Genomic DNA, 9,790 nt, shown 5'->3' with positions numbered 1-9,790 from the left:
TTGGTGCACATCAGACACCAAACAATAGGCCATTGGGCAACTCAAGTCTTAAAGGTTCCGTGGGACAGGACAGAGCATGCCCATGGGAAAGGAGGGGCTGATGAGGCAGCCAGAAAGTGTGTAGAACCTTCCTGAACATCCAGTCCTCTGGGCATGAAAGCATTTTTCAGCATGCCATATTGCTCTGGGAAAGTGATCATGACATCTCCATGTTCACAAAATACCTCTTCAGTTCCCATTTTCCTTTCATATTGATTATTCCCTGGCATGTGCATGTGTAGCCCAAGGTCTGCAGAACAAGGCTCATTTCCTCTGTAACCTGCAGTGCACATGGACAAATGAAGGGGCATTTAGTCTAGATATTAACACAACCCTTTGGAGAAGCCACTTGACTACCAAGATGAAAAGTCTGTTTACTCACTGGCTAATTCCATTTTGGAGAAATTAGAGGAAGAAGGAATATTGTGCAAGAAGAAAATCTTTTTGAGGACCACAGTGTCCTTAAATTCAGTGTTGTGAGAGAGAAAAACTGGAAACAACCTCAAATACAAGTAATCTCCAGACTTAGGTAGGCTTGTGGGCTATCATAAGCCATGTGTTGTGAAAGGGACAATGGAAAGATGCCATGCCCTCTCACCAAGAGAAGCTGAGTTAAGCCTAGGTCTGTGCTGTATTTAAAGTATGTGAATCTCAAATTTAAGGCAAGAGAAGAAAAAAAAACCTGAATGTGGTTTTATGAAAAAATAAATGATAAATATTAATAAGTTTGACTATAGGTGGGAGAAAGTACCCTGAGAAGAAACCTAGTCAACTCTTGCAAATGGACTCAGGAATCAATGACCTAAAGCCGGAAGAGCTAAAGGAGTTTCCATTCAGTTTATTATTTTTTAAAATTCTGTGTCATTTTTTAAAGGTTCATTGTATTTATTTCTCCCCCCCTCCCCTAATTTTTTGCACTTGCTGTGTGCTGTGCCTTGAGGAGGCACTGGGAACTGAACCAAGGACCTTCGATGTGGAAGGGAGACACCTAATTGCTTGAGCCACCTCCATTCCCTGCTTTGTTGTGACTCTCATTATATTTTTCCTGTGCCTCTTGTTGTGTCATCTTGTATCAGTTTGCCATGCCTGCCCATCACACCAGCTCACTGTTTCTTTAAGAAGAACTGGGAACTGAATCACAGACCTCCCCTGTGTTAGGCAGGAGCTCAGTCATCTGAGCCACATCTGCTTCCCTGCATTCACTTTAGCATGGACATGGCTGGCTCTCTAAGTCGGATGTACACTGTGGGTGATACAGAGACAAGAGCCCCTCATTCACACACTGCCAATGTGACAAGATTCTTGGTTTTCTGGCATTGCACCACAAGGAGACCCCTGCTGCTGGGTCAAAGGCTGGATGCATGGAATCCCCTGGAGGGAGGCACTGGCCTACATGGAGCCTTGTGCATGGACCTTGCTTGCACCAGGCTATGTTTGGTGGAATTTGCCTGGATCTGGGGGCCCACGATGGCCTGTGTCCTCCTGACAAAAACGTTTTCTTGAGCAGAGAATGGGAGGTGCATGTTCTCACTCTAACAGACCTCAGCTTCTGTGGCAAGGAAGACTCACCCAGGGGACATGGTCCTCCTCCATCTGGGACCCCTGGGGGTTATCTGGGTCTTGATGAGGGAGAGAATGAGCTGTTTTTCAGAGAACTCTGGAAGCCCTGCTTTGGAATCCTGTAAACAAGATGTGGAGAAGTGGGGTGTATTAGCCAAAAAGGGTCCCGATGCAAAGTACTAGAACTCTGTTGGCTTTTATAAAGGGTATTTATTTGGGGTAGTACCTTACAGTTACAAGGACCTAAAGGGTCCAACTCAAGGTACCATAAGAGGTATTTCTTCACCCAAAGTCTGTTGCCACATGTTGACACAAGATGGTGGGAAATGTCTGTGAGGTTTCAGCCATCTTCTTTCTCTTAAGGCTCTGTGGTCTCAGCTTCTTCCAATCTTAGCTTTAGGCTGGAAGGCTCATTTCTTTCCAGGTTCAGCTGCTCTGTTCTCTTCACAAGGTCAGCAGTAAACTCTCAGGTGAATGGCTCATCTCTTTTCCTGTGGCCACCTTTTCCATGTCTATCTTGTCACATGTATCTTATTCTGTTTATGTACCTCTGTGTGTCTACTTCTGTGTTGCCCTTGAATGAATGTCTATTTATATAGCCCCCAAAGGGGGTGGGGACTCAAACTGAGTTGCCCTAATCAAAGCAGAATCAAAGCTCTAGTCTTAACATAATTTAATCAAATGCATCTCAGCTGAATCTAATACAATCAAAGGGTATCACACTCCAAGGAATAAACCCATTTTGCTAATATAATCAATATCTCTTTTTGGAATTCATAAATAATATCAAACTGCTACAGGGGGTTTCCTCTACTTCATCAGTGAAGGCCTCATCTTACTCAGCCTCCTTGGAGATGTCAGCCACTCCCCTGTGCCTATGGACTGTGGCATGGGCTGGGCAGCTTGTAGACAGCACAGCAATGCTATCATGCAGGTGTGTGGGCATTGTCAGGTGATAGTGCAGGAGGGGACAGGCAGTGGTGGCAGCAGTGAGCCAGCCTCCTTGAACTTGGGAACTGAGGGTGACTCAGGACCAGCCTCACCATGGAGCAGAGGCTGGGATTATAAGAACCCAGGACAAAATCCAAGTACTCCCTGAAACAAGGGAGAAGACTGTGGAGTCAAGAGGTCGAGAACAGCCTGTCAACAGAGAGATGCCACCATCTTCCTGCAATGTGACCCAATGGCCAGCTGTCAACAGAGTGGGACAGAAAAGAGCATGGAAGGTGGGGTCTCCAGTGCCAGAACTCCTGTTCTGCCTGCTCCCAGGGTGAGGCCAGGCAGAGCTCAAGGACAAAGCATGGGAAGGGCTTTGGGCACCAGAGGAGAATGGAAAGAGTATGGAGATAGCCAAGAAACTTGGCTTATGGATATTTTCTCATAATCAGCATCCTCAGGGGCAGTCAGAATCAGGGTCCTACAGGTATTTGACTTCTGACCTTGCACAGAGGGAAAACAGACCCCGTGGTGCCTTTGAAGTTAATTCTGCAGTTAAGTCACTTATAGATTGGCATTTTTTACGTATCCCTGGGTATTTGTGACACCAAACCATGAACAAGGCCAGCTGCCCGTGGCCAGTGTGAGGCAAGCAGGATGCTGCCCATCTTGATGAAGGCTGAGGAAAGTACAGGGGGCTTTCTGTGCAGTTATTTAGGCTTCTGGGCAGAAAGCCTGGAATTCTCTTTAATCAAAATAAAAGAACCTGCTCCTCAGGCCCAGGAGACGCTTTTAATGGTCTCAGCATCATTTTACATTTTTCCTGGAACATCACTCCTCTTTTTGCACATCAATGGAAATGAGAGGCTACTGGAACTGAGAGCAAGCTAAACCCTCAGGAGAATAAAATCAACTCAGATGCAAGCCTTCCGGCCACTGAGAGAATCCACCACCCAGGCCTGCATGCACATTCCATTTTGGGCAGGCAGGATCCTGTCTTATTTCCTCCTGGGGATGAAGGTGCATGGGGACAGTCCAGGTGGCCGATAAGCACTAAATCACATAGAGTTTTATGATGGCCTATCTCCTCCTGGAGAACCCCTCAGTCTTAAACTCATTTTAATTGCTGACCCATGGGAGAGCAAGTGCTCTCCCTGGCCAGCTCCTCTTAAATGGCTTCTGAGTCTTATCCTGAGTGGTTGCAAACTGCTTGGAGACCTGTGCAGGATATTAAGCCAACCTCTTGCTTGAGAATATTCTGGCATGTTGTGGGGCAGACGCTGTCCTGCAGCTGGGATGGGCATAGAATGTGCTCTTGACATGGACATCCCTCTCTCCAGCCCAGCAGAAGAGCCAGGGGTGGCCAGGATTGCTGGAGCAGCCCCAGACATAGGAGTGGTTAGCATGCTCAGGCAGAGATCCCTAGAGTCTGGTCACCAGGACCTGGTTAAATGAGGGGGTCCAGATGGAGAGAGGAAGGAAAGAGCTCTGGCCTTCAAACACACTGACCAGAAGTAAAGGGGCAGCTGGCTCTGCTCTCATTTGCTATCGTCTACCTGGTGAGCTGAATCACAGCTCCCCTGCTTGTGAGCTATAGGCAGCCCAGTGGCCAGCACTCAAAACCTTTATAAGTCACCCAGACTGGAGCTAGCCCCTTGCTTTAGCATATGTCACAGCTATCAGCAGCTCAGTTGTACATAGACTTGCAACTGCCTCTCTATTGTCTTCAATAGAATATACACTGTCTGAAGACAGAGACAAGTTTGATTTGCTTGCTTCTCTAAGCTCAGTGGCTACCTTGCTGCTGCACAGGAAGTGGTTGTAGAGTTAATTAAAGTACACATTTGGGGAATATTTGCTGTTGTGGTCATCACCTCCTTTGTCTTCTTTCCTGTTCCCCTTTGACTCTGTCATTATTCTATTGCAGATTGCCCACCATCGTATCTCAGCAGTGGGAAACAGTTTCAGCATTGTTCTAATAGATTTATTTTTTGTGTGATCATTCAAATGAATTAGGAAACACTGTTTTCCTACAGTATTATTATTATTATTGTGCTTGTTTTGGCAGCACATATACTAAAATTGGAATGATACAGAGAAGATTAGCATGGCCCCTGCACAAAGATGACACACAAATTCATGAAATGTTCCATATTTTTTGTATGTGGTTGAAACTATAATGTTGAGAAAACTCTTTAGAAAATATAATAAGGATGGTTATCTGTTTAAGCTGTTTAAGGGGGAACATTTGACACAGGACAGGCTTCTAGGGAGTGTGTGAGTGCTCATTTTGTCATAGTGGGTTATATCATTGGATGGAGGTCCATACAATTAGTATAAAGGTATACCCACATCCTGTGGAGGACTGATGTTCTCAAACAGAGGGAATTGTATCTCTCAAGAGAATTGGTGGTTCCCAGTGGCTGAGGGCAGTTGAGGATGTCAAGCCCTCAGCATTGTTGCAAGTATCTGTGAATATGGCCCTTCAATTAATGAAGACTCTTTGTCACTGTGGGCCCTGAGGGGAGGGGGTGAGAGATACTGAATAGATGGAATCAGTGTAACTGTGGGGCCATGGAAGTGTTCCACAAGATCATGCAATGGTGGATATAGGACATATTACATTACACCCAAAATGTATAAAAGTCTATAGGCTAAAAGGTAAACCATAATGTAAAACATAAGATAACTAAAAATTTATTAAATTGTATAGTCTAAAATATAAACCATAATGTAAACCCAAACGGAACCTTGTTTGAAAGTTGTGTTTCACTATCTGAACATCAGCTACAGCAAATATAATATGAACATGTAAAAAGATCGTTGCTGGGGAAGGGACAGTGTTTGATGTTGGATATGTGGGAGTAACCTATATTGTATATGTGAATTATTGTGATCTAAAACTTTTGTGAAGACAAACTTAATAATTAGAAAAAAAGAAAGGAAAGAATGTAGACACTGAGGAAGAAATGAAAGAAATTTCCTTACTGTACATACAGGGCAAAACCTATTGCAGTAGTGAAATCCAAAATCTCAAAAAAAAAAAAAAGCCTTTTCATTTTTTCATTTGTTGATACCCAATTTATTTTTTCTTTATTCAATTTTTCTAAATTAGTATGTATTCTATATCGAACCTTTAAACCCATTCCATTTTACTATTAATGGAACTTGCCAATATATTAGGCTTCATTTTTGAAGGTATTTTGGACCATAGAGAGGTTAAGCTATAGCAGGGGAGGAACACTGGTGTGAGGTGTTATTGATGGGGAGAACATAGTTGGGAGTTCTCCAGGACATGTATACAGGGTACAGAAAAATGTTTGGATATTTTCATAGTAGTTACATTTAAAAATGACACCTGAGGTAGTGCTTAGTTCCTAGCCTGGGGAGGTTTATCACAATCCCCAAAAGAACAGCAACAATCCCCAAAGTTCAGTGGCAAAGACCAATAAAGAAGGATGGTCCTCTGATGAGCCCCTTGATACAGATGACTATGCTTATGAGCCTGTGTACCTGAAATATGAACTAGGCCTAGAGCTGCAGGGTGCCTAAGATTTACCTCCTGAGAGCCTCCATTTTGCTCAAATGTGGCCACCCTCTAAGCCAAACTCAGCATGGAAACGCATTACCTTCCCCACCAGGATGGAGCATGACTCCTGGGGATGAGCCTCCCTGGCACCAAGGGATTACTACAAAGCACCAGCTGATGATGTAACTAGGATAAGACCTTGAATAAAAGGGTCAATTCAGACCAGCAGAATATCTCCACCTATATGTAATATCAGGTGTTAAAAACTGCTTTCTGACCTTGAATAAAAGGGGGAAATGGAAAGGACAAATGAATTTATATGGCTATGAGTCTCCAAAAAAGAGCCAGGAGGTCTTCAGTGGGGTCACATTTATGCATGTCTCAGCAAGTTCCCATAGTCAGTCAAAGTAGATACAACCCCAGGTACTGGCTCTCCTGAGTACTATAGAGACCCACAGATTCTATGGTCTTGGCAGATGACTCTGGAGTTCAGTGCCATTTCATTTGGCCCTACTTTGGAGTTTTTGTTTCTGAGTGTGATGGAGCTGGACTCAGATGTGACCTTTCTACACATGCCTCTTCTGTTAGTTTTACTGGACCTGTGGTTGGTGCTGGGGTTGGTGTATACTCAGAAGACCTGAATATCTGACTGTCCATGTGACAGCCATGCCCTGAACCTCAGGAGACTTGCCAGTCCTACCCTCTGGCTTATCAGACTTACCCCAGACAGCTAACAGGGAAGGGAAGAAGGCCAACAACCATACATGGGAGCCAAGAGAGCCTACAACTGCAAGCAGGAAAATTGCATTTATCATCCACATGGAATCTAAGTCCCCTCTTGATTTAGAGGTGGAGTGGACATAACCATTCCAGGGTCCCCAGGATGGAGGAATAGAGTGCAGATTAGAGTGGACTTACTGATATTCTACTACCAATTATTGTGATTAGTAATGGAAGAAATTGTAGAATTGATGTGAATAAAATGGCTATGGTAGCTGCTGAGGGTAAGGAGAGGGAAGAAGAGATATAATGTGGGGTCATTTTCAGGACTTGGAGTTGTCCTGGGTGGTACTGCAGGGATAGATGCTAGACAATGTATGTCCTGCCATGGCCCACTGGGTGGACTGGGGGAAGTGTAAACTACAATGTAAACCATTATCCATGTGGTGCAGCAGTGCTCAAAAATGTTTTCACCAAATGCAATGAATGTCCCATGATGATGAAAGAAGGTGGTGATGTGGGAGGAGTGGGGTGAGGAGGGTGGGGGGTAAATGGGCGCCTCATCTTTTTTGAATGTAACATAAAAAATGAAGAGAAAAAATGTATTATTATCATTGTAGCTTTTTAAACCACGGTTATGATTGATTTAATGATTAAAGGAATATTGACATTAAATAGCGTTATTTTTCTCCAATCACTGCTTTTAACTTGTCAGATTTTCCTTTTCACTCCCTTGCATGGATTCAAGCAATTTCCAGTCATTCCTGCTAGGCCCATTCACAACTGCCATCTCATATCTGTCACCACTCCCAGCCTGTTCCTTCACTCCTCCTCACAATCCATACCCCGGAAGAGAAAGGTGGGGGTCATTTGTGGTGTTGGGGGAACACTTGAACATCTCATGGCAAGGTACTGGGGCCAGAGAGAAGGAAGACGCTTCGTCCTCACTTCCTGTTCAAGGCTGCCATCTACCATATCAGCGGCTATTCTGACATTTGGTTTCAGCATTGCAATAGTTTTTTATCATTGCATTTTTTTTGGTTAAAGTTACTCCAGAAACTATTTAAGATTTTACCAATAACAAAGATTTGACTAAATAACCAGGTTTAATTTCTTTCCTTTGTTTAAATATTACCATCATTAGAACACTTATTTATGATTCCAATAGAACAGTTGCAGCTGACGATGTCAGAGCAGATGGAATTACCTGTATTTTATCCAGGACTTCAGTGCTGTACATTCTACTGGCCATGTTTACAATGTAGCCCCAGGTATCATATTTCAGTTTCTGAGCCCCAATTACATGAGCTATTACAGGTCCATGGTTAATACCTGTAACATATCAGAATTAAGTTAACTAAATTCAAACTATGGCAAATATTTTAAAAGAAAAATTTAAGAGACTACTTGAATCATCATTCTTATACAAGCATCAGTCAAACTCATGGAGCTCAAAGGCAAAGGAAAATAATCCCTATAATTTTGTCACCTCAGAAGTGTTAAAATGGTTTGTTCACTTTTTTCCTTCTAGCCACAATTCATGTTTATATGCCCATTTATCATTATCCCAGACTTATATATAAAATTAATATGTTTAAAAATACTAAACATCACATCTTTATTTTTCCATGTAGCTACAAAATTTTAGGCAAGAGATAAATGGTATATTGTTTTCTGGTGGCTCAGAGTCAATATTTATTTTAAAGGTCAATGGGAACACCAAGTGTGCTTACAATGGTTTACTTGGCTCTACTGTCTCTGTTGGATTTATAGGCTCACTACACCATTTTACAAAAGTAACACCTCCCCTGCTTCCACCATCCATTCCAGCACATCCTCCCAGGGCCTTCTTTACATGTGAAAACTCTTCCTTCTCAGCCTTCCAGGGTGGCACTACCATCAGCACATCTGTTTGTCAGATGAGGAAACAGAAGGATATGGTGGTCACAGGTGGTCGGTGGCAGAGCTGCATGTGGACCAGACCCTCCATGACCCCTGCTCAGAGTGACAAGCTTCTTGGGCATGTGGCTTGCTCCACCACATGGATTATCTTCAATGCTATCTAATGGGCAAGTTCATTGACTTCAAGGTGTACAGATGGTGGTTTCAATTCCCTCTGCTAAACCACTTTCTGAAGGACAAACCTGATTAATACTGCTGCTGGTATGGCATTTTACCCATTTCAACATTTAAAAAGGTGAAATGTATAAAATGCTTTGATGGAATATGCATTTTGGGAAATTTTTCACACAGGAAAATGACTGGTACTTATAAATACACACCTAGGAAAAGAAAATGGTAGACCCGAGGGAGGTCCCTAAGAAACTCCTACTTGGTGCAGTGGTGGAGAATCTGGAGGAGAAAGCAAGTAAACTTCACCCTCAGGGGGGAATAGTGATGCCTAATGATCTCCAGACAAGCTCTGGGATACAGGTGTGTCCTGTGTTCCTGTGAGGAAGGAAAAACACCCCTGGGAATATAAGTCTCCTCAGAAATGAATTCTCTGAGGAGAATTCAAAAGGTCACTAAAGAGAGCTGTGAAGGCCACATGCTGCAGATCTGCCAACCATTTTCATGGTTTCACAGGTGGGGCCATGGCAGCATCTGTTACTTCACTGGATAAGCCCATACCCATGGGCGCCACCAACAAGGAAAGTGACCATGACTGCTCTGAACCACTATCTTGGTTCCATGGTATTCCAGGTATTCCTGAGCTTGGGTGCATTTGGACACTTTGTAGGATGTGGAGACAACACCTGGCATCAGGAAAAAAAGCCTTTCAGGGTCAGATGCTGGACATTATATGTCCTGCCATAACCCACTGAATGTACCAGGGGAGACTGTGAACTACAGGGAGAAACTATTATCTGTGTGGTGCCACAGTGCTCCAAAATGTGTTCACCAAATGTGATGAGTGTGCCACAATGATGGAGGAGGTTGTTGGTGTGGGAGGAGTGGGGTGTGGGGTGGGGGAATACAGGAAGCTCTTATATATATATATATATA

General features: G+C 43.5%; 1 non-coding gene across 1 annotated transcript; it reads left to right on the top strand.

Moving 5' to 3' along the window:
* The first annotated feature begins 4,587 nt into the window (after positions 1-4,587).
* LOC111761528 (U6 spliceosomal RNA) lies at positions 4,588-4,694 on the top strand. The gene has a single exon (XR_002794870.2). It is a non-coding gene; the product is annotated as a U6 spliceosomal RNA (small nuclear RNA).
* The last annotated feature ends 5,096 nt before the right edge of the window (positions 4,695-9,790 follow it).

The sequence above is a fragment of the Dasypus novemcinctus genome, chromosome 28 (genome assembly GCF_030445035.2).
Source record: "Dasypus novemcinctus isolate mDasNov1 chromosome 28, mDasNov1.1.hap2, whole genome shotgun sequence".
Classification (NCBI taxonomy): Eukaryota; Metazoa; Chordata; class Mammalia; order Cingulata; family Dasypodidae; genus Dasypus; species Dasypus novemcinctus.
The sequence above is the reverse complement of the archived record's forward strand: the minus strand, read 5'-3'. Positions and strand labels throughout refer to the sequence as shown.